We start from the raw sequence: 24,752 nt of genomic DNA on the forward strand, positions 1-24,752 counted from the left end.
AAGCCTCAATTTTAGGGTCCAAATTTATCTTTTTAGGGTCCAAAGCCTCCTTTTTAGGGTCCAAAGCCTCGATTTTAGGGTCCAAGCCCTCGTTTTTGGGGTCCAAACCTCCTTTTTAGGGTCCAAAGCCTCCATTTTAGGGCCCAAAGCCTCATTTTTAGGGTCCAAACGCTCGTTTTCATGGTCTAAACCCTCAGTTTTAGGGTCCAGACTCCCCTTTTAGGGCCCAAAGCCTCATTTTTAGGGTCTGAATCCTCTTTCTTTATGGTCTAAACTCTCATTTTCAGGGTCCAAACCCCTCTTTTAGGCCCAAAGCCTCATTTGTAGGGTGCAAACTCTCCTTTGTAGAGTCCAAAGCTTTGATTCCTAGGTCCCAAGCCTTATTTTCAGGGCCCAAACCTCCATTGTAGTGTCCAAGCCCTCCATTTTAGTGTCTAAATGCTCATTTTAGGGTTCAATCCCTCATTTTTAGGGTGCAAACTCTTCTTTTAGGACCTGAAGCCTCATTTTTAGGGTCTAAATTCTCATTTTAAGGTCCAAGCCCTCACTTTTGTGGTGCAGCCCCTCCTTTTTAAGGTCCAAAGCCTAATGTTTTGGGTTGAAACTCTGCATTTTAGGGCCCAAAGCCTCATTTTTAGGGCCGAAAGCCTCATTATTAGGGCCCAAAGCCTCATTTTTATAGTCCAAGCTCTCCTTTTCAGGGCCCGAATCCTCCTTTTTAGGGGGCAAACCCTTTTTTTAGGGCCCAAAGCCTCATTTGTAGAGTCCAAAGCTGTGATTCTAGGGTCCAAGGCCTCATTTTTAGGGCCCAAAGCCTCATTTGTACAGTCCAAAGCTGTGATTCCAGGGTCCGAACCCTCCTTTTTAGGGCCGAAATCCTCATTTTTATGGTCCAAATCCTTATTTTCAGGATCCAAGCCCTCCTTTTTAGGTCCCGAATCCTCCTTTTTAGGGCCCAAAATCTCCTTTTTAGGGCCTGAATCCTCTTTCTTTATGGTCTAAACTCTCATTTTTAGGGTCCAAACCCTTCTTTTAGGGCCCAAAGCCTCATTTGTAGCGTCCAAAGCTTTGATTCCTAGGTCCAAACCCTCATTTTCAGGGTCCAAAGGCTCATTTTTAGGGTCCAAACCCTCATTTTTAGGATGCAAATTCTCATTTTAGGGTCCACACCCTTCTTCTAGGACCTGAAGCCTCATTTTCAGGGCCTGGAGCCTTATTTGTAGAGTCCAAAGCTGTGATTCCAGGATTGAAACCCGCATGTTTAGCGTCCAAATCCTCCTTTTTAGGGTCCAAGCCCTCCTTTTTAGGGTCCAAATCCTCATTTTAGGATGCAAACGCTCATTTTTAGGGCCCAAAGCTGCCTTTTAGGACCCAGAGCCTCATTTTTAGGGCCCGAAGCCTCATTTGTGGAGTTCAAAGCTTTGATTCCAGGGTCCAAACCCTCATTTCTATGGTCCAAACCCTGCTTTTTAAGGTCCAAAGCCTAATGTTTTGGGTTGAAACTCTGCATTTTAGGGTTCAAACCCATTTTTTAGGGCCCAAAGCCTCATTATTAGGGCCCAAAGCCTCATTTTTATAGTCCAAGCTCTCCTTTTCAGGGCCCGAATCCTCCTCTTTAGGGCCCGAATCCTCCTCTTTAGGGCCTGAATCCTCCTTTTTAGGGGGCAAACCCTCCTTTTTAGGGGGCAAACCCTTCTTTTAGGGCCCAAAGCCTCATTTTTAGGGTCCAAACCCCATTTCTAGGGCCCAAAGCCTCCATTTTAGGGCCCAAATCCTCATTTTTAGGGTCCAAACGCTCACTTTCATGGTCTAAACCCTCAGTTTTAGGGTCCAGACTCCCCTTTTAGGGCCTAAAGCCTCCTTTTTAGGGCCCAAAGCCTCATTTTTAGGGTCTGAATCCTCTTTCTTTATGGTCTAAACTCTCATTTTCAGGGTCCAAACCCCTCTTTTAGGCCCAAAGCCTCATTTGTAGGGTGCAAACTCTCCTTTGTAGAGTCCAAAGCTTTGATTCCTAGGTCCCAAGCCTCATTTTCAGGGCCCAAACCTCCATTGTAGTGTCCAAGCCCTCCATTTTAGTGTCTAAATGCTCATTTTAGGGTTCAACCCCTCATTTTTAGGGTGCAAACCCTTCTTTTAGGACCTGAAGCCTCATTTTTAGGGTCTAAATTCTCATTTTAAGGTCCAAGCCCTCACTTTTGTGGTCCAACCCCTCCTTTTTAAGGTCCAAAGCCTAATGTTTTGGGTTGAAACTCTGCATTTTAGGGCCCAAAGCCTCATTTTTAGGGCCCAAAGCCTCATTTTTATAGTCCAAGCTCTCCTTTTCAGGGTCCAAATTGTCATTTTAGTGTCCAAATCCTCCTTTTTAGGGTCCAAATCCTCATTTTTAGGGCCCAAAGCCTCAATTTTAGGGTCCAAATTTACCTTTTTAGGGTCCAAACCCTCCTTTTTAGGGTCCAAAGCCTCCTCTTTAGGGTCCAAAGCCTCCTTTTCAGGGCCCAAACCCTCAGTTTTTGGGACCAAATCCTCATTTTTAGGTTCCAAACCCTTCTTTTAGCCCCCAAAGGCTGAATCTTAGGGCCCAAAGCCTCATTTGTACAGTCCAAAGCTGTGATTCCAGGGTCCGAACCCTCCTTTTTAGGGCCGAAATCCTCATTTTCATGGTCCAAATCCTTATTTTCAGGATCCAAGCCCTCCTTTTTAGGTCCCGAATCCTCCTTTTTAGGTCCCGAATCCTCCTTTTTAGGTCCCGAATCCTCCTTTTTAGGGCCCAAAATCTCCTTTTTAGGGTCCAAACCCTCCTTTTTAGGGGGCAAACCCTCCTTTTTAGGGGGCAAAGCCTCATTTGTAGAGCCCAAACTCTCCATTTTAGGGCCCAAAGCCTCAGTTTTAGGGCCCAAAGCCTCATTTTTATGGTCTAAACCCTCAGTTTTAGGGCTCAAAGCCTCCATTTTAGGGCCCAAACCCTGCATTTTAGGGTCCAAATCCTCATTTTCAGGGTCTGAATCCTCTTTCTTGTAGAGTCCAAAGCTGTGATTCCAGGATTGAAACCCGCATGTTTAGCGTCCAAATCCTCCTTTTTAGGGTCCAAGCCCTCCTTTTTAGGGTCCAAATCCTCATTTTAGGATGCAAACGCTCATTTTTAGGGCCCAAAGCTGCCTTTTAGGACCCAGAGCCTCATTTTTAGGGCCCGAAGCCTCATTTGTGGAGTTCAAAGCTTTGATTCCAGGGTCCAAACCCTCATTTCTATGGTCCAAACCCTGCTTTTTAAGGTCCAAAGCCTAATGTTTTGGGTTGAAACTCTGCATTTTAGGGTTCAAACCCATTTTTTAGGGCCCAAAGCCTCATTATTAGGGCCCAAAGCCTCATTTTTATAGTCCAAGCTCTCCTTTTCAGGGCCCGAATCCTCCTCTTTAGGGCCCGAATCCTCCTCTTTAGGGCCTGAATCCTCCTTTTTAGGGGGCAAACCCTCCTTTTTAGGGGGCAAACCCTTCTTTTAGGGCCCAAAGCCTCATTTTTAGGGTCCAAACCCCATTTTTAGGGCCCAAAGCCTCCATTTTAGGGCCCAAATCCTCATTTTTAGGGTCCAAACGCTCACTTTCATGGTCTAAACCCTCAGTTTTAGGGTCCAGACTCCCCTTTTAGGGCCTAAAGCCTCCTTTTTAGGGCCCAAAGCCTCATTTTTAGGGTCTGAATCCTCTTTCTTTATGGTCTAAACTCTCATTTTCAGGGTCCAAACCCCTCTTTTAGGCCCAAAGCCTCATTTGTAGGGTGCAAACTCTCCTTTGTAGAGTCCAAAGCTTTGATTCCTAGGTCCCAAGCCTCATTTTCAGGGCCCAAACCTCCATTGTAGTGTCCAAGCCCTCCATTTTAGTGTCTAAATGCTCATTTTAGGGTTCAACCCCTCATTTTTAGGGTGCAAACCCTTCTTTTAGGACCTGAAGCCTCATTTTTAGGGTCTAAATTCTCATTTTAAGGTCCAAGCCCTCACTTTTGTGGTGCAGCCCCTCCTTTTTAAGGTCCAAAGCCTAATGTTTTGGGTTGAAACTCTGCATTTTAGGGCCCAAAGCCTCATTTTTAGGGCCCAAAGCCTCATTATTAGGGCCCAAAGCCTCATTTTTATAGTCCAAGCTCTCCTTTTCAGGGCCCGAATCCTCCTTTTTAGGGGGCAAACCCTCCTTTTTAGGGGGCAAACCCTTTTTTAGGGCCCAAAGCCTCATTTGTAGAGTCCAAAGCTGTGATTCTAGGGTCCAAGGCCTCATTTTTAGGGCCCAAAGCCTCCATTTTAGGGCCCAAAGCCTCATTTGTACAGTCCAAAGCTGTGATTCCAGGGTCCGAACCCTCCTTTTTAGGGCCGAAATCCTCATTTTTATGGTCCAAATCCTTATTTTCAGGATCCAAGCCCTCCTTTTTAGGTCCCGAATCCTCCTTTTTAGGGCCCAAAATCTCCTTTTTAGGGCCTGAATCCTCTTTCTTTATGGTCTAAACTCTCATTTTTAGGGTCCAAACCCTTCTTTTAGGGCCCAAAGCCTCATTTGTAGCGTCCAAAGCTTTGATTCCTAGGTCCAAACCCTCATTTTCAGGGTCCAAAGGCTCATTTTTAGGGTCCAAACCCTCATTTTTAGGATGCAAATTCTCATTTTAGGGTCCACACCCTTCTTCTAGGACCTGAAGCCTCATTTTCAGGGCCTGGAGCCTTATTTGTAGAGTCCAAAGCTGTGATTCCAGGATTGAAACCCGCATGTTTAGCGTCCAAATCCTCCTTTTTAGGGTCCAAGCCCTCCTTTTTAGGGTCCAAATCCTCATTTTAGGATGCAAACGCTCATTTTTAGGGCCCAAAGCTGCCTTTTAGGACCCAGAGCCTCATTTTTAGGGCCCGAAGCCTCATTTGTGGAGTTCAAAGCTTTGATTCCAGGGTCCAAACCCTCATTTCTATGGTCCAAACCCTGCTTTTTAAGGTCCAAAGCCTAATGTTTTGGGTTGAAACTCTGCATTTTAGGGTTCAAACCCATTTTTAGGGCCCAAAGCCTCATTATTAGGGCCCAAAGCCTCATTTTTATAGTCCAAGCTCTCCTTTTCAGGGCCCGAATCCTCCTTTTCAGGGCCCGAATCCTCCTCTTTAGGGCCTGAATCCTCCTTTTTAGGGGGCAAACCCTCCTTTTTAGGGGGCAAACCCTTCTTTTAGGGCCCAAAGCCTCATTTTTAGGGTCCAAACCCCATTTCTAGGGCCCAAAGCCTCCATTTTAGGGCCCAAATCCTCATTTTTAGGGTCCAAACGCTCACTTTCATGGTCTAAACCCTCAGTTTTAGGGTCCAGACTCCCCTTTTAGGGCCTAAAGCCTCCTTTTTAGGGCCCAAAGCCTCATTTTTAGGGTCTGAATCCTCTTTCTTTATGGTCTAAACTCTCATTTTCAGGGTCCAAACCCCTCTTTTAGGCCCAAAGCCTCATTTGTAGGGTGCAAACTCTCCTTTGTAGAGTCCAAAGCTTTGATTCCTAGGTCCCAAGCCTCATTTTCAGGGCCCAAACCTCCATTGTAGTGTCCAAGCCCTCCATTTTAGTGTCTAAATGCTCATTTTAGGGTTCAACCCCTCATTTTTAGGGTGCAAACCCTTCTTTTAGGACCTGAAGCCTCATTTTTAGGGTCTAAATTCTCATTTTAAGGTCCAAGCCCTCACTTTTGTGGTCCAACCCCTCCTTTTTAAGGTCCAAAGCCTAATGTTTTGGGTTGAAACTCTGCATTTTAGGGCCCAAAGCCTCATTTTTAGGGCCCAAAGCCTCATTTTTATAGTCCAAGCTCTCCTTTTCAGGGTCCAAATTGTCATTTTAGTGTCCAAATCCTCCTTTTTAGGGTCCAAATCCTCATTTTTAGGGCCCAAAGCCTCAATTTTAGGGTCCAAATTTACCTTTTTAGGGTCCAAACCCTCCTTTTTAGGGTCCAAAGCCTCCTCTTTAGGGTCCAAAGCCTCCTTTTCAGGGCCCAAACCCTCAGTTTTTGGGACCAAATCCTCATTTTTAGGTTCCAAACCCTTCTTTTAGCCCCCAAAGGCTGAATCTTAGGGCCCAAAGCCTCATTTGTACAGTCCAAAGCTGTGATTCCAGGGTCCGAACCCTCCTTTTTAGGGCCGAAATCCTCATTTTCATGGTCCAAATCCTTATTTTCAGGATCCAAGCCCTCCTTTTTAGGTCCCGAATCCTCCTTTTTAGGTCCCGAATCCTCCTTTTTAGGTCCCGAATCCTCCTTTTTAGGGCCCAAAATCTCCTTTTTAGGGTCCAAACCCTCCTTTTTAGGGGGCAAACCCTCCTTTTTAGGGGGCAAAGCCTCATTTGTAGAGCCCAAACTCTCCATTTTAGGGCCCAAAGCCTCAGTTTTAGGGCCCAAAGCCTCATTTTTATGGTCTAAACCCTCAGTTTTAGGGTCCAGACTCCCCTTTTAGGGCCCAAACCCTGCATTTTAGGGTCCAAATCCTCATTTTCAGGGTCTGAATCCTCTTTCTTGTAGAGTCCAAAGCTGTGATTCCAGGATTGAAACCCGCATGTTTAGCGTCCAAATCCTCCTTTTTAGGGTCCAAGCCCTCCTTTTTAGGGTCCAAATCCTCATTTTAGGATGCAAACGCTCATTTTTAGGGCCCAAAGCTGCCTTTTAGGACCCAGAGCCTCATTTTTAGGGCCCGAAGCCTCATTTGTGGAGTTCAAAGCTTTGATTCCAGGGTCCAAACCCTCATTTCTATGGTCCAAACCCTGCTTTTTAAGGTCCAAAGCCTAATGTTTTGGGTTGAAACTCTGCATTTTAGGGTTCAAACCCATTTTTTAGGGCCCAAAGCCTCATTATTAGGGCCCAAAGCCTCATTTTTATAGTCCAAGCTCTCCTTTTCAGGGCCCGAATCCTCCTCTTTAGGGCCCGAATCCTCCTCTTTAGGGCCTGAATCCTCCTTTTTAGGGGGCAAACCCTCCTTTTTAGGGGGCAAACCCTTCTTTTAGGGCCCAAAGCCTCATTTTTAGGGTCCAAACCCCATTTCTAGGGCCCAAAGCCTCCATTTTAGGGCCCAAATCCTCATTTTTAGGGTCCAAACACTCACTTTCATGGTCTAAACCCTCAGTTTTAGGGTCCAGACTCCCCTTTTAGGGCCTAAAGCCTCCTTTTTAGGGCCCAAAGCCTCATTTTTAGGGTCTGAATCCTCTTTCTTTATGGTCTAAACTCTCATTTTCAGGGTCCAAACCCCTCTTTTAGGCCCAAAGCCTCATTTGTAGGGTGCAAACTCTCCTTTGTAGAGTCCAAAGCTTTGATTCCTAGGTCCCAAGCCTCATTTTCAGGGCCCAAACCTCCATTGTAGTGTCCAAGCCCTCCATTTTAGTGTCTAAATGCTCATTTTAGGGTTCAACCCCTCATTTTTAGGGTGCAAACCCTTCTTTTAGGACCTGAAGCCTCATTTTTAGGGTCTAAATTCTCAAGGTCCAAGCCCTCACTTTTGTGGTCCAACCCCTCCTTTTTAAGGTCCAAAGCCTAATGTTTTGGGTTGAAACTCTGCATTTTAGGGCCGAAAGCCTCATTATTAGGGCCCAAAGCCTCATTTTTATAGTCCAAGCTCTCCTTTTCAGGGCCCGAATCCTCCTTTTTAGGGGGCAAACCCTCCTTTTTAGGGGGCAAACCCTTTTTTAGGGCCCAAAGCCTCATTTGTAGAGTCCAAAGCTGTGATTCTAGGGTCCAAGGCCTCATTTTTAGGGCCCAAAGCCTCCATTTTAGGGCCCAAAGCCTCATTTGTACAGTCCAAAGCTGTGATTCCAGGGTCCGAACCCTCCTTTTTAGGGCCGAAATCCTCATTTTTATGGTCCAAATCCTTATTTTCAGGATCCAAGCCCTCCTTTTTAGGTCCCGAATCCTCCTTTTTAGGGCCCAAAATCTCCTTTTTAGGGCCTGAATCCTCTTTCTTTATGGTCTAAACTCTCATTTTTAGGGTCCAAACCCTTCTTTTAGGGCCCAAAGCCTCATTTGTAGCGTCCAAAGCTTTGATTCCTAGGTCCAAACCCTCATTTTCAGGGTCCAAAGGCTCATTTTTAGGGTCCAAACCCTCATTTTTAGGATGCAAATTCTCATTTTAGGGTCCACACCCTTCTTCTAGGACCTGAAGCCTCATTTTCAGGGCCTGGAGCCTTATTTGTAGAGTCCAAAGCTGTGATTCCAGGATTGAAACCCGCATGTTTAGCGTCCAAATCCTCCTTTTTAGGGTCCAAGCCCTCCTTTTTAGGGTCCAAATCCTCATTTTAGGATGCAAACGCTCATTTTTAGGGCCCAAAGCTGCCTTTTAGGACCCAGAGCCTCATTTTTAGGGCCCGAAGCCTCATTTGTGGAGTTCAAAGCTTTGATTCCAGGGTCCAAACCCTCATTTCTATGGTCCAAACCCTGCTTTTTAAGGTCCAAAGCCTAATGTTTTGGGTTGAAACTCTGCATTTTAGGGTTCAAACCCATTTTTTAGGGCCCAAAGCCTCATTATTAGGGCCCAAAGCCTCATTTTTATAGTCCAAGCTCTCCTTTTCAGGGCCCGAATCCTCCTCTTTAGGGCCCGAATCCTCCTCTTTAGGGCCTGAATCCTCCTTTTTAGGGGGCAAACCCTCCTTTTTAGGGGGCAAACCCTTCTTTTAGGGCCCAAAGCCTCATTTTTAGGGTCCAAACCCCATTTCTAGGGCCCAAAGCCTCCATTTTAGGGCCCAAATCCTCATTTTTAGGGTCCAAACGCTCACTTTCATGGTCTAAACCCTCAGTTTTAGGGTCCAGACTCCCCTTTTAGGGCCTAAAGCCTCCTTTTTAGGGCCCAAAGCCTCATTTTTAGGGTCTGAATCCTCTTTCTTTATGGTCTAAACTCTCATTTTCAGGGTCCAAACCCCTCTTTTAGGCCCAAAGCCTCATTTGTAGGGTGCAAACTCTCCTTTGTAGAGTCCAAAGCTTTGATTCCTAGGTCCCAAGCCTCATTTTCAGGGCCCAAACCTCCATTGTAGTGTCCAAGCCCTCCATTTTAGTGTCTAAATGCTCATTTTAGGGTTCAACCCCTCATTTTTAGGGTGCAAACCCTTCTTTTAGGACCTGAAGCCTCATTTTTAGGGTCTAAATTCTCATTTTAAGGTCCAAGCCCTCACTTTTGTGGTGCAGCCCCTCCTTTTTAAGGTCCAAAGCCTAATGTTTTGGGTTGAAACTCTGCATTTTAGGGCCCAAAGCCTCATTTTTAGGGCCGAAAGCCTCATTATTAGGGCCCAAAGCCTCATTTTTATAGTCCAAGCTCTCCTTTTCAGGGCCCGAATCCTCCTTTTTAGGGGGCAAACCCTCCTTTTTAGGGGGCAAACCTTTTTTTAGGGCCCAAAGCCTCATTTGTAGAGTCCAAAGCTGTGATTCTAGGGTCCAAGGCCTCATTTTTAGGGCCCAAAGCCTCCATTTTAGGGCCCAAAGCCTCATTTGTACAGTCCAAAGCTGTGATTCCAGGGTCCGAACCCTCCTTTTTAGGGCCGAAATCCTCATTTTTATGGTCCAAATCCTTATTTTCAGGATCCAAGCCCTCCTTTTTAGGTCCCGAATCCTCCTTTTTAGGGCCCAAAATCTCCTTTTTAGGGCCTGAATCCTCTTTCTTTATGGTCTAAACTCTCATTTTTAGGGTCCAAACCCTTCTTTTAGGGCCCAAAGCCTCATTTGTAGCGTCCAAAGCTTTGATTCCTAGGTCCAAACCCTCATTTTCAGGGTCCAAAGGCTCATTTTTAGGGTCCAAACCCTCATTTTTAGGATGCAAATTCTCATTTTAGGGTCCACACCCTTCTTCTAGGACCTGAAGCCTCATTTTCAGGGCCTGGAGCCTTATTTGTAGAGTCCAAAGCTGTGATTCCAGGATTGAAACCCGCATGTTTAGCGTCCAAATCCTCCTTTTTAGGGTCCAAGCCCTCCTTTTTAGGGTCCAAATCCTCATTTTAGGATGCAAACGCTCATTTTTAGGGCCCAAAGCTGCCTTTTAGGACCCAGAGCCTCATTTTTAGGGCCCGAAGCCTCATTTGTGGAGTTCAAAGCTTTGATTCCAGGGTCCAAACCCTCATTTCTATGGTCCAAACCCTGCTTTTTAAGGTCCAAAGCCTAATGTTTTGGGTTGAAACTCTGCATTTTAGGGTTCAAACCCATTTTTTAGGGCCCAAAGCCTCATTATTAGGGCCCAAAGCCTCATTTTTATAGTCCAAGCTCTCCTTTTCAGGGCCCGAATCCTCCTTTTCAGGGCCCGAATCCTCCTCTTTAGGGCCTGAATCCTCCTTTTTAGGGGGCAAACCCTCCTTTTTAGGGGGCAAACCCTTCTTTTAGGGCCCAAAGCCTCATTTTTAGGGTCCAAACCCCATTTCTAGGGCCCAAAGCCTCCATTTTAGGGCCCAAATCCTCATTTTTAGGGTCCAAACGCTCACTTTCATGGTCTAAACCCTCAGTTTTAGGGTCCAGACTCCCCTTTTAGGGCCTAAAGCCTCCTTTTTAGGGCCCAAAGCCTCATTTTTAGGGTCTGAATCCTCTTTCTTTATGGTCTAAACTCTCATTTTCAGGGTCCAAACCCCTCTTTTAGGCCCAAAGCCTCATTTGTAGGGTGCAAACTCTCCTTTGTAGAGTCCAAAGCTTTGATTCCTAGGTCCCAAGCCTCATTTTCAGGGCCCAAACCTCCATTGTAGTGTCCAAGCCCTCCATTTTAGTGTCTAAATGCTCATTTTAGGGTTCAACCCCTCATTTTTAGGGTGCAAACCCTTCTTTTAGGACCTGAAGCCTCATTTTTAGGGTCTAAATTCTCATTTTAAGGTCCAAGCCCTCACTTTTGTGGTGCAGCCCCTCCTTTTTAAGGTCCAAAGCCTAATGTTTTGGGTTGAAACTCTGCATTTTAGGGCCCAAAGCCTCATTTTTAGGGCCGAAAGCCTCAATTTTAGGGTCCAAATTTATCTTTTTAGGGTCCAAAGCCTCCTTTTTAGGGTCCAAAGCCTCGATTTTAGGGTCCAAGCCCTCGTTTTTGGGGTCCAAACCTCCTTTTAGGGTCCAAAGCCTCCATTTTAGGGCCCAAAGCCTCATTTTTAGGGTCCAAACGCTCGTTTTCATGGTCTAAACCCTCAGTTTTAGGGTCCAGACTCCCCTTTTAGGGCCCAAAGCCTCATTTTTAGGGTCTGAATCCTCTTTCTTTATGGTCTAAACTCTCATTTTCAGGGTCCAAACCCCTCTTTTAGGCCCAAAGCCTCATTTGTAGGGTGCAAACTCTCCTTTGTAGAGTCCAAAGCTTTGATTCCTAGGTCCCAAGCCTTATTTTCAGGGCCCAAACCTCCATTGTAGTGTCCAAGCCCTCCATTTTAGTGTCTAAATGCTCATTTTAGGGTTCAATCCCTCATTTTTAGGGTGCAAACTCTTCTTTTAGGACCTGAAGCCTCATTTTTAGGGTCTAAATTCTCATTTTAAGGTCCAAGCCCTCACTTTTGTGGTGCAGCCCCTCCTTTTTAAGGTCCAAAGCCTAATGTTTTGGGTTGAAACTCTGCATTTTAGGGCCCAAAGCCTCATTTTTAGGGCCGAAAGCCTCATTATTAGGGCCCAAAGCCTCATTTTTATAGTCCAAGCTCTCCTTTTCAGGGCCCGAATCCTCCTTTTTAGGGGGCAAACCCTCCTTTTTAGGGGGCAAACCCTTTTTTTAGGGCCCAAAGCCTCATTTGTAGAGTCCAAAGCTGTGATTCTAGGGTCCAAGGCCTCATTTTTAGGGCCCAAAGCCTCATTTGTACAGTCCAAAGCTGTGATTCCAGGGTCCGAACCCTCCTTTTTAGGGCCGAAATCCTCATTTTTATGGTCCAAATCCTTATTTTCAGGATCCAAGCCCTCCTTTTTAGGTCCCGAATCCTCCTTTTTAGGGCCCAAAATCTCCTTTTTAGGGCCTGAATCCTCTTTCTTTATGGTCTAAACTCTCATTTTTAGGGTCCAAACCCTTCTTTTAGGGCCCAAAGCCTCATTTGTAGCGTCCAAAGCTTTGATTCCTAGGTCCAAACCCTCATTTTCAGGGTCCAAAGGCTCATTTTTAGGGTCCAAACCCTCATTTTTAGGATGCAAATTCTCATTTTAGGGTCCACACCCTTCTTCTAGGACCTGAAGCCTCATTTTCAGGGCCTGGAGCCTTATTTGTAGAGTCCAAAGCTGTGATTCCAGGATTGAAACCCGCATGTTTAGCGTCCAAATCCTCCTTTTTAGGGTCCAAGCCCTCCTTTTTAGGGTCCAAATCCTCATTTTAGGATGCAAACGCTCATTTTTAGGGCCCAAAGCTGCCTTTTAGGACCCAGAGCCTCATTTTTAGGGCCCGAAGCCTCATTTGTGGAGTTCAAAGCTTTGATTCCAGGGTCCAAACCCTCATTTCTATGGTCCAAACCCTGCTTTTTAAGGTCCAAAGCCTAATGTTTTGGGTTGAAACTCTGCATTTTAGGGTTCAAACCCATTTTTTAGGGCCCAAAGCCTCATTATTAGGGCCCAAAGCCTCATTTTTATAGTCCAAGCTCTCCTTTTCAGGGCCCGAATCCTCCTTTTCAGGGCCCGAATCCTCCTCTTTAGGGCCTGAATCCTCCTTTTTAGGGGGCAAACCCTCCTTTTTAGGGGGCAAACCCTTCTTTTAGGGCCCAAAGCCTCATTTTTAGGGTCCAAACCCCATTTCTAGGGCCCAAAGCCTCCATTTTAGGGCCCAAATCCTCATTTTTAGGGTCCAAACGCTCACTTTCATGGTCTAAACCCTCAGTTTTAGGGTCCAGACTCCCCTTTTAGGGCCTAAAGCCTCCTTTTTAGGGCCCAAAGCCTCATTTTTAGGGTCTGAATCCTCTTTCTTTATGGTCTAAACTCTCATTTTCAGGGTCCAAACCCCTCTTTTAGGCCCAAAGCCTCATTTGTAGGGTGCAAACTCTCCTTTGTAGAGTCCAAAGCTTTGATTCCTAGGTCCCAAGCCTCATTTTCAGGGCCCAAACCTCCATTGTAGTGTCCAAGCCCTCCATTTTAGTGTCTAAATGCTCATTTTAGGGTTCAACCCCTCATTTTTAGGGTGCAAACCCTTCTTTTAGGACCTGAAGCCTCATTTTTAGGGTCTAAATTCTCATTTTAAGGTCCAAGCCCTCACTTTTGTGGTCCAACCCCTCCTTTTTAAGGTCCAAAGCCTAATGTTTTGGGTTGAAACTCTGCATTTTAGGGCCCAAAGCCTCATTTTTAGGGCCCAAAGCCTCATTTTTATAGTCCAAGCTCTCCTTTTCAGGGTCCAAATTGTCATTTTAGTGTCCAAATCCTCCTTTTTAGGGTCCAAATCCTCATTTTTAGGGCCCAAAGCCTCAATTTTAGGGTCCAAATTTACCTTTTTAGGGTCCAAACCCTCCTTTTTAGGGTCCAAAGCCTCCTCTTTAGGGTCCAAAGCCTCCTTTTCAGGGCCCAAACCCTCAGTTTTTGGGACCAAATCCTCATTTTTAGGTTCCAAACCCTTCTTTTAGCCCCCAAAGGCTGAATCTTAGGGCCCAAAGCCTCATTTGTACAGTCCAAAGCTGTGATTCCAGGGTCCGAACCCTCCTTTTTAGGGCCGAAATCCTCATTTTCATGGTCCAAATCCTTATTTTCAGGATCCAAGCCCTCCTTTTTAGGTCCCGAATCCTCCTTTTTAGGTCCCGAATCCTCCTTTTTAGGTCCCGAATCCTCCTTTTTAGGGCCCAAAATCTCCTTTTTAGGGTCCAAACCCTCCTTTTTAGGGGGCAAACCCTCCTTTTTAGGGGGCAAAGCCTCATTTGTAGAGCCCAAACTCTCCATTTTAGGGCCCAAAGCCTCATTTTTATGGTCTAAACCCTCAGTTTTAGGGTCCAGACTCTCATTTTAGGGCCCAAACCCTGCATTTTAGGGTCCAAATCCTCATTTTCAGGGTCTGAATCCTCTTTCTTGTAGAGTCCAAAGCTGTGATTCCAGGATTGAAACCCGCATGTTTAGCGTCCAAATCCTCCTTTTTAGGGTCCAAGCCCTCCTTTTTAGGGTCCAAATCCTCATTTTAGGATGCAAACGCTCATTTTTAGGGCCCAAAGCTGCCTTTTAGGACCCAGAGCCTCATTTTTAGGGCCCGAAGCCTCATTTGTGGAGTTCAAAGCTTTGATTCCAGGGTCCAAACCCTCATTTCTATGGTCCAAACCCTGCTTTTTAAGGTCCAAAGCCTAATGTTTTGGGTTGAAACTCTGCATTTTAGGGTTCAAACCCATTTTTTAGGGCCCAAAGCCTCATTATTAGGGCCCAAAGCCTCATTTTTATAGTCCAAGCTCTCCTTTTCAGGGCCCGAATCCTCCTCTTTAGGGCCCGAATCCTCCTCTTTAGGGCCTGAATCCTCCTTTTTAGGGGGCAAACCCTCCTTTTTAGGGGGCAAACCCTTCTTTTAGGGCCCAAAGCCTCATTTTTAGGGTCCAAACCCCATTTCTAGGGCCCAAAGCCTCCATTTTAGGGCCCAAATCCTCATTTTTAGGGTCCAAACACTCACTTTCATGGTCTAAACCCTCAGTTTTAGGGTCCAGACTCCCCTTTTAGGGCCTAAAGCCTCCTTTTTAGGGCCCAAAGCCTCATTTTTAGGGTCTGAATCCTCTTTCTTTATGGTCTAAACTCTCATTTTCAGGGTCCAAACCCCTCTTTTAGGCCCAAAGCCTCATTTGTAGGGTGCAAACTCTCCTTTGTAGAGTCCAAAGCTTTGATTCCTAGGTCCCAAGCCTCATTTTCAGGGCCCAAACCTCCATTGTAGTGTCCAAGCCCTCCATTTTAGTGTCTAAATGCTCATTTTAGGGTTCAACCCCTCATTTTTAGGGTGCAAACCCTTCTTTTAGGACCTGAAGCCTCATTTTTAGGGTCTAAATTCTCAAGGTCCAAGCCCTCACTTTTGTGGTCCAACCCCTCCTTTTTAAGGTCCAAAGCCTAATGTTTTGGGTTGAAACTCTGCATTTTAGGGCCGAAAGCCTCATTATTAGGGCCCAAAGCCTCATTTTTATAGTCCAAGCTCTCCTTTTCAGGGCCCGAATCCTCCTTTTTAGGGGGCAAACCCTCCTTTTTAGGGGGCAAACCCTTTTTTTAGGGCCCAAAGCCTCATTTGTAGAGTCCAAAGCTGTGATTCTAGGGTCCAAGGCCTCATTTTTAGGGCCCAAAGCCTCCATTTTAGGGCCCAAAGCCTCATTTGTACAGTCCAAAGCTGTGATTCCAGGGTCCGAACCCTCCTTTTTAGGGCCGAAATCCTCATTTTTATGGTCCAAATCCTTATTTTCAGGATCCAAGCCCTCCTTTTTAGGTCCCGAATCCTCCTTTTTAGGGCCCAAAATCTCCTTTTTAGGGCCTGAATCCTCTTTCTTTATGGTCTAAACTCTCATTTTTAGGGTCCAAACCCTTCTTTTAGGGCCCAAAGCCTCATTTGTAGCGTCCAAAGCTTTGATTCCTAGGTCCAAACCCTCATTTTCAGGGTCCAAAGGCTCATTTTTAGGGTTCAAACCCTCATTTTTAGGATGCAAATTCTCATTTTAGGGTCCACACCCTTCTTCTAGGACCTGAAGCCTCATTTTCAGGGCCTGGAGCCTTATTTGTAGAGTCCAAAGCTGTGATTCCAGGATTGAAACCCGCATGTTTAGCGTCCAAATCCTCCTTTTTAGGGTCCAAGCCCTCCTTTTTAGGGTCCAAATCCTCATTTTAGGATGCAAACGCTCATTTTTAGGGCCCAAAGCTGCCTTTTAGGACCCAGAGCCTCATTTTTAGGGCCCGAAGCCTCATTTGTGGAGTTCAAAGCTTTGATTCCAGGGTCCAAACCCTCATTTCTATGGTCCAAACCCTGCTTTTTAAGGTCCAAAGCCTAATGTTTTGGGTTGAAACTCTGCATTTTAGGGTTCAAACCCATTTTTTAGGGCCCAAAGCCTCATTATTAGGGCCCAAAGCCTCATTTTTATAGTCCAAGCTCTCCTTTTCAGGGCCCGAATCCTCCTCTTTAGGGCCCGAATCCTCCTCTTTAGGGCCTGAATCCTCCTTTTTAGGGGGCAAACCCTCCTTTTTAGGGGGCAAACCCTTCTTTTAGGGCCCAAAGCCTCATTTTTAGGGTCCAAACCCCATTTCTAGGGCCCAAAGCCTCCATTTTAGGGCCCAAATCCTCATTTTTAGGGTCCAAACGCTCACTTTCATGGTCTAAACCCTCAGTTTTAGGGTCCAGACTCCCCTTTTAGGGCCTAAAGCCTCCTTTTTAGGGCCCAAAGCCTCATTTTTAGGGTCTGAATCCTCTTTCTTTATGGTCTAAACTCTCATTTTCAGGGTCCAAACCCCTCTTTTAGGCCCAAAGCCTCATTTGTAGGGTGCAAACTCTCCTTTGTAGAGTCCAAAGCTTTGATTCCTAGGTCCCAAGCCTCATTTTCAGGGCCCAAACCTCCATTGTAGTGTCCAAGCCCTCCATTTTAGTGTCTAAATGCTCATTTTAGGGTTCAACCCCTCATTTTTAGGGTGCAAACCCTTCTTTTAGGACCTGAAGCCTCATTTTTAGGGTCTAAATTCTCATTTTAAGGTCCAAGCCCTCACTTTTGTGGTCCAACCCCTCCTTTTTAAGGTCCAAAGCCTAATGTTTTGGGTTGAAACTCTGCATTTTAGGGCCCAAAGCCTCATTTTTAGGGCCCAAAGCCTCATTTTTATAGTCCAAGCTCTCCTTTTCAGGGTCCAAATTGTCATTTTAGTGTCCAAATCCTCCTTTTTAGGGTCCAAATCCTCATTTTTAGGGCCCAAAGCCTCAATTTTAGGGTCCAAATTTACCTTTTTAGGGTCCAAACCCTCCTTTTTAGGGTCCAAAGCCTCCTCTTTAGGGTCCAAAGCCTCCTTTTCAGGGCCCAAACCCTCAGTTTTTGGGACCAAATCCTCATTTTTAGGTTCCAAACCCTTCTTTTAGCCCCCAAAGGCTGAATCTTAGGGCCCAAAGCCTCATTTGTACAGTCCAAAGCTGTGATTCCAGGGTCCGAACCCTCCTTTTTAGGGCCGAAATCCTCATTTTCATGGTCCAAATCCTTATTTTCAGGATCCAAGCCCTCCTTTTTAGGTCCCGAATCCTCCTTTTTAGGTCCCGAATCCTCCTTTTTAGGTCCCGAATCCTCCTTTTTAGGGCCCAAAATCTCCTTTTTAGGGTCCAAACCCTCCTTTTTAGGGGGCAAACCCTCCTTTTTAGGGGGCAAAGCCTCATTTGTAGAGCCCAAACTCTCCATTTTAGGGCCCAAAGCCTCATTTTTATGGTCTAAACCCTCAGTTTTAGGGTCCAGACTCCCCTTTTAGGGCCCAAACCCTGCATTTTAGGGTCCAAATCCTCATTTTCAGGGTCTGAATCCTCTTTCTTGTAGAGTCCAAAGCTGTGATTCCAGGATTGAAACCCGCATGTTTAGCGTCCAAATCCTCCTTTTTAGGGTCCAAGCCCTCCTTTTTAGGGTCCAAATCCTCATTTTAGGATGCAAACGCTCATTTTTAGGGCCCAAAGCTGCCTTTTAGGACCCAGAGCCTCATTTTTAGGGCCCGAAGCCTCATTTGTGGAGTTCAAAGCTTTGATTCCAGGGTCCAAACCCTCATTTCTATGGTCCAAACCCTGCTTTTTAAGGTCCAAAGCCTAATGTTTTGGGTTGAAACTCTGCATTTTAGGGTTCAAACCCATTTTTTAGGGCCCAAAGCCTCATTATTAGGGCCCAAAGCCTCATTTTTATAGTCCAAGCTCTCCTTTTCAGGGCCCGAATCCTCCTCTTTAGGGCCCGAATCCTCCTCTTTAGGGCCTGAATCCTCCTTTTTAGGGGGCAAACCCTCCTTTTTAGGGGGCAAACCCTTCTTTTAGGGCCCAAAGCCTCATTTTTAGGGTCCAAACCCCATTTCTAGGGCCCAAAGCCTCCATTTTAGGGCCCAAATCCTCATTTTTAGGGTCCAAACACTCACTTTCATGGTCTAAACCCTCAGTTTTAGGGTCCAGACTCCCCTTTTAGGGCCTAAAGCCTCCTTTTTAGGGCCCAAAGCCTCATTTTTAGGGTCTGAATCCTCTTTCTTTATGGTCTAAACTCTCATTTTCAGGGTCCAAACCCCTCTTTTAGGCCCAAAGCCTCATTTGTAGGGTGCAAACTCTCCTTTGTAGAGTCCAAAGCTTTGATTCCTAGGTCCCAAGCCTCATTTTCAGGGCCCAAACCTCCATTGTAGTGTCCAAGCCCTCCATTTTAGTGTCTAAATGCTCATTTTAGGGTTCAACCCCTCATTTTTAGGGTGCAAACCCTTCTTTTAGGACCTGAAGCCTCATTTTTAGGGTCTAAATTCTCAAGGTCCAAGCCCTCACTTTTGTGGTCCAACCCCTCCTTTTTAAGGTCCAAAGCCTAATGTTTTGGGTTGAAACTCTGCATTTTAGGGCCGAAAGCCTCATTATTAGGGCCCAAAGCCTCATTTTTATAGTCCAAGCTCTCCTTTTCAGGGCCCGAATCCTCCTTTTTAGGGGGCAAACCCTCCTTTTTAGGGGGCAAACCCTTTTTTTAGGGCCCAAAGCCTCATTTGTAGAGTCCAAAGCTGTGATTCTAGGGTCCAAGGCCTCATTTTTAGGGCCCAAAGCCTCCATTTTAGGGCCCAAAGCCTCATTTGTACAGTCCAAAGCTGTGATTCCAGGGTCCGAACCCTCCTTTTTAGGGCCGAAATCCTCATTTTTATGGTCCAAATCCTTATTTTCAGGATCCAAGCCCTCCTTTTTAGGTCCCGAATCCTCCTTTTTAGGGCCCAAAATCTCCTTTTTAGGGCCTGAATCCTCTTTCTTTATGGTCTAAACTCTCATTTTTAGGGTCCAAACCCTTCTTTTAGGGCCCAAAGCCTCATTTGTAGCGTCCAAAGCTTTGATTCCTAGGTCCAAACCCTCATTTTCAGGGTCCAAAGGCTCATTTTTAGGGTCCAAACCCTCATTTTTAGGATGCAAATTCTCATTTTAGGGTCCACACCCTTCTTCTAGGACCTGAAGCCTCATTTTCAGGGCCTGGAGCCTTATTTGTAGAGTCCAAAGCTGTGATTCCAGGATTGAAACCCGCATGTTTAGCGTCCAAATCCTCCTTTTTAGGGTCCAAGCCCTCCTTTTTAGGGTCCAAATCCTCATTTTAGGATGCAAACGCTCATTTTTAGGGCCCAAAGCTGCCTTTTAGGACCCAGAGCCTCATTTTTAGGGCCCGAAGCCTCATTTGTGGAGTTCAAAGCTTTGATTCCAGGGTCCAAACCCTCATTTCTATGGTCCAAACCCTGCTTTTTAAGGTCCAAAGCCTAATGTTTTGGGTTGAAACTCTGCATTTTAGGGTTCAAACCCATTTTTTAGGGCCCAAAGCCTCATTATTAGGGCCCAAAGCCTCATTTTTATAGTCCAAGCTCTCCTTTTCAGGGCCCGAATCCTCCTCTTTAGGGCCCGAATCCTCCTCTTTAGGGCCTGAATCCTCCTTTTTAGGGGGCAAACCCTCCTTTTTAGGGGGCAAACCCTTCTTTTAGGGCCCAAAGCCTCATTTTTAGGGTCCAAACCCCATTTCTAGGGCCCAAAGCCTCCATTTTAGGGCCCAAATCCTCATTTTTAGGGTCCAAACGCTCACTTTCATGGTCTAAACCCTCAGTTTTAGGGTCCAGACTCCCCTTTTAGGGCCTAAAGCCTCCTTTTTAGGGCCCAAAGCCTCATTTTTAGGGTCTGAATCCTCTTTCTTTATGGTCTAAACTCTCATTTTCAGGGTCCAAACCCCTCTTTTAGGCCCAAAGCCTCATTTGTAGGGTGCAAACTCTCCTTTGTAGAGTCCAAAGCTTTGATTCCTAGGTCCCAAGCCTCATTTTCAGGGCCCAAACCTCCATTGTAGTGTCCAAGCCCTCCATTTTAGTGTCTAAATGCTCATTTTAGGGTTCAACCCCTCATTTTTAGGGTGCAAACCCTTCTTTTAGGACCTGAAGCCTCATTTTTAGGGTCTAAATTCTCATTTTAAGGTCCAAGCCCTCACTTTTGTGGTGCAGCCCCTCCTTTTTAAGGTCCAAAGCCTAATGTTTTGGGTTGAAACTCTGCATTTTAGGGCCGAAAGCCTCATTATTAGGGCCCAAAGCCTCATTTTTATAGTCCAAGCTCTCCTTTTCAGGGCCCGAATCCTCCTTTTTAGGGGGCAAACCCTCCTTTTTAGGGGGCAAACCCTTTTTTTAGGGCCCAAAGCCTCATTTGTAGAGTCCAAAGCTGTGATTCTAGGGTCCAAGGCCTCATTTTTAGGGCCCAAAGCCTCCATTTTAGGGCCCAAAGCCTCATTTGTACAGTCCAAAGCTGTGATTCCAGGGTCCGAACCCTCCTTTTTAGGGCCGAAATCCTCATTTTTATGGTCCAAATCCTTATTTTCAGGATCCAAGCCCTCCTTTTTAGGTCCCGAATCCTCCTTTTTAGGGCCCAAAATCTCCTTTTTAGGGCCTGAATCCTCTTTCTTTATGGTCTAAACTCTCATTTTTAGGGTCCAAACCCTTCTTTTAGGGCCCAAAGCCTCATTTGTAGCGTCCAAAGCTTTGATTCCTAGGTCCAAACCCTCATTTTCAGGGTCCAAAGGCTCATTTTTAGGGTCCAAACCCTCATTTTTAGGATGCAAATTCTCATTTTAGGGTCCACACCCTTCTTCTAGGACCTGAAGCCTCATTTTCAGGGCCTGGAGCCTTATTTGTAGAGTCCAAAGCTGTGATTCCAGGATTGAAACCCGCATGTTTAGCGTCCAAATCCTCCTTTTTAGGGTCCAAGCCCTCCTTTTTAGGGTCCAAATCCTCATTTTAGGATGCAAACGCTCATTTTTAGGGCCCAAAGCTGCCTTTTAGGACCCAGAGCCTCATTTTTAGGGCCCGAAGCCTCATTTGTGGAGTTCAAAGCTTTGATTCCAGGGTCCAAACCCTCATTTCTATGGTCCAAACCCTGCTTTTTAAGGTCCAAAGCCTAATGTTTTGGGTTGAAACTCTGCATTTTAGGGTTCAAACCCATTTTTTAGGGCCCAAAGCCTCATTATTAGGGCCCAAAGCCTCATTTTTATAGTCCAAGCTCTCCTTTTCAGGGCCCGAATCCTCCTCTTTAGGGCCCGAATCCTCCTCTTTAGGGCCTGAATCCTCCTTTTTAGGGGGCAAACCCTCCTTTTTAGGGGGCAAACCCTTCTTTTAGGGCCCAAAGCCTCATTTTTAGGGTCCAAACCCCATTTCTAGGGCCCAAAGCCTCCATTTTAGGGCCCAAATCCTCATTTTTAGGGTCCAAACACTCACTTTCATGGTCTAAACCCTCAGTTTTAGGGTCCAGACTCCCCTTTTAGGGCCTAAAGCCTCCTTTTTAGGGCCCAAAGCCTCATTTTTAGGGTCTGAATCCTCTTTCTTTATGGTCTAAACTCTCATTTTCAGGGTCCAAACCCCTCTTTTAGGCCCAAAGCCTCATTTGTAGGGTGCAAACTCTCCTTTGTAGAGTCCAAAGCTTTGATTCCTAGGTCCCAAGCCTCATTTTCAGGGCCCAAACCTCCATTGTAGTGTCCAAGCCCTCCATTTTAGTGTCTAAATGCTCATTTTAGGGTTCAACCCCTCATTTTTAGGGTGCAAACCCTTCTTTTAGGACCTGAAGCCTCATTTTTAGGGTCTAAATTCTCAAGGTCCAAGCCCTCACTTTTGTGGTCCAACCCCTCCTTTTTAAGGTCCAAAGCCTAATGTTTTGGGTTGAAACTCTGCATTTTAGGGCCCAAAGCCTCATTTTTAGGGCCCAAAGCCTCATTTTTATAGTCCAAGCTCTCCTTTTCAGGGCCCGAATCCTCCTTTTTAGGGGGCAAACCCTCCTTTTTAGGGGGCAAACCCTTTTTTTAGGGCCCAAAGCCTCATTTGTAGAGTCCAAAGCTGTGATTCTAGGGTCCAAGGCCTCATTTTTAGGGCCCAAAGCCTCCATTTTAGGGCCCAAAGCCTCATTTGTACAGTCCAAAGCTGTGATTCCAGGGTCCGAACCCTCCTTTTTAGGGCCGAAATCCTCATTTTTATGGTCCAAATCCTTATTTTCAGGATCCAAGCCCTCCTTTTTAGGTCCCGAATCCTCCTTTTTAGGGCCCAAAATCTCCTTTTTAGGGCCTGAATCCTCTTTCTTTATGGTCTAAACTCTCATTTTTAGGGTCCAAACCCTTCTTTTAGGGCCCAAAGCCTCATTTGTAGCGTCCAAAGCTTTGATTCCTAGGTCCAAACCCTCATTTTCAGGGTCCAAACCCTCATTTTCAGGGTCCAAAGGCTCATTTTTAGGGTCCAAACCCTCATTTTTAGGATGCAAATTCTCATTTTAGGGTCCACACCCTTCTTCTAGGACCTGAAGCCTCATTTTCAGGGCCTGGAGCCTTATTTGTAGAGTCCAAAGCTGTGATTCCAGGATTGAAACCCGCATGTTTAGCGTCCAAATCCTCCTTTTTAGGGTCCAAGCCCTCCTTTTTAGGGTCCAAATCCTCATTTTAGGATGCAAACGCTCATTTTTAGGGCCCAAAGCTGCCTTTTAGGACCCAGAGCCTCATTTTTAGGGCCCGAAGCCTCATTTGTGGAGTTCAAAGCTTTGATTCCAGGGTCCAAACCCTCATTTCTATGGTCCAAACCCTGCTTTTTAAGGTCCAAAGCCTAATGTTTTGGGTTGAAACTCTGCATTTTAGGGTTCAAACCCATTTTTTAGGGCCCAAAGCCTCATTATTAGGGCCCAAAGCCTCATTATTAGGGCCCAAAGCCTCATTTTTATAGTCCAAGCTCTCCTTTTCAGGGCCCGAATCCTCCTTTTCAGGGCCCGAATCCTCCTCTTTAGGGCCTGAATCCTCCTTTTTAGGGGGCAAACCCTCCTTTTTAGGGGGCAAACCCTTCTTTTAGGGCCCAAAGCCTCATTTTTAGGGTCCAAACCCCATTTCTAGGGCCCAAAGCCTCCATTTTAGGGCCCAAATCCTCATTTTTAGGGTCCAAACGCTCACTTTCATGGTCTAAACCCTCAGTTTTAGGGTCCAGACTCCCCTTTTAGGGCCTAAAGCCTCCTTTTTAGGGCCCAAAGCCTCATTTTTAGGGTCTGAATCCTCTTTCTTTATGGTCTAAACTCTCATTTTCAGGGTCCAAACCCCTCTTTTAGGCCCAAAGCCTCATTTGTAGGGTGCAAACTCTCCTTTGTAGAGTCCAAAGCTTTGATTCCTAGGTCCCAAGCCTCATTTTCAGGGCCCAAACCTCCATTGTAGTGTCCAAGCCCTCCATTTTAGTGTCTAAATGCTCATTTTAGGGTTCAACCCCTCATTTTTAGGGTGCAAACCCTTCTTTTAGGACCTGAAGCCTCATTTTTAGGGTCTAAATTCTCAAGGTCCAAGCCCTCACTTTTGTGGTCCAACCCCTCCTTTTTAAGGTCCAAAGCCTAATGTTTTGGGTTGAAACTCTGCATTTTAGGGCCCAAAGCCTCATTATTAGGGCCCAAAGCCTCATTTTTATAGTCCAAGCTCTCCTTTTCAGGGCCCGAATCCTCCTTTTTAGGGGGAAACCCTCCTTTTTAGGGGGCAAACCCTTTTTTTAGGGCCCAAAGCCTCATTTGTAGAGTCCAAAGCTGTGATTCTAGGGTCCAAGGCCTCATTTTTAGGGCCCAAAGCCTCCATTTTAGGGCCCAAAGCCTCATTTTTAGGGTCCAAACACTCACTTTCATGGTCTAAACCCTCAGTTTTAGGGTCCAGACTCCCCTTTTAGGGCCTAAAGCCTCCTTTTTAGGGCCCAAAGCCTCATTTTTAGGGTCTGAATCCTCTTTCTTTATGGTCTAAACTCTCATTTTCAGGGTCCAAACCCCTCTTTTAGGCCCAAAGCCTCATTTGTAGGGTGCAAACTCTCCTTTGTAGAGTCCAAAGCTTTGATTCCTAGGTCCCAAGCCTCATTTTCAGGGCCCAAACCTCCATTGTAGTGTCCAAGCCCTCCATTTTAGTGTCTAAATGCTCATTTTAGGGTTCAACCCCTCATTTTTAGGGTGCAAACCCTTCTTTTAGGACCTGAAGCCTCATTTTTAGGGTCTAAATTCTCATTTTAAGGTCCAAGCCCTCACTTTTGTGGTGCAGCCCCTCCTTTTTAAGGTCCAAAGCCTAATGTTTTGGGTTGAAACTCTGCATTTTAGGGCCCAAAGCCTCATTTTTAGGGCCGAAAGCCTCATTATTAGGGCCCAAAGCCTCATTTTTATAGTCCAAGCTCTCCTTTTCAGGGTCCAAATCGTCATTTTAGGGTCCAAATCCTCATTTTTAGGGCCCAAAGCCTCAATTTTAGGGTCCAAATTTATCTTTTTAGGGTCCAAAGCCTCCTTTTTAGGGTCCAAAGCCTCGATTTTAGGGTCCAAGCCCTCGTTTTTGGGGTCCAAACCTCCTTTTTAGGGTCCAAAGCCTCCTTTTTAGGGTCCAAAGCCTCCTTTTCAGGGCCCAAACCCTTAGTTTTTGGGACCAAATCCTCATTTTTAGGTTCCAAACCCTTCTTTTAGCCCCCAAAGGCTGAATCTTAGGGCCCAAAGCCTCATTTGTACAGTCCAAAGCTGTGATTCCATGGTCCGAACCCTCCTTTTTAGGGCCGAAATCCTCATTTTCATGGTCCAAATCCTTATTTTCAGGATCCAAACCCTCCTTCTTAGGGTCCAAGCCCTCCTTTTTAGGTCCCGAATCCTCCTCTTTAGGGCCTGAATCCTCCTTTTTAGGGGGCAAACCCTTGTTTTAGGGCCCAAAGCCTCATTTGTAGAGTCCAAAGCTTTGATTG

General features: G+C 45.8%; 1 long non-coding RNA gene across 5 annotated transcripts in view; it reads left to right on the top strand.

Moving 5' to 3' along the window:
* The window catches only part of LOC148054071 (uncharacterized), an 80,367-nt gene that overhangs the window by 39,575 nt on the left and 16,040 nt on the right, over window positions 1–24,752 (top strand). The window lies entirely within an intron of this gene.

The sequence above is a fragment of the Nipponia nippon genome, unplaced genomic scaffold (genome assembly GCF_047370975.1).
Source record: "Nipponia nippon isolate SJK-2023a ecotype South Korea unplaced genomic scaffold, ASM4737097v1 scaffold_35, whole genome shotgun sequence".
Taxonomy (NCBI): Eukaryota; Metazoa; Chordata; class Aves; order Pelecaniformes; family Threskiornithidae; genus Nipponia; species Nipponia nippon.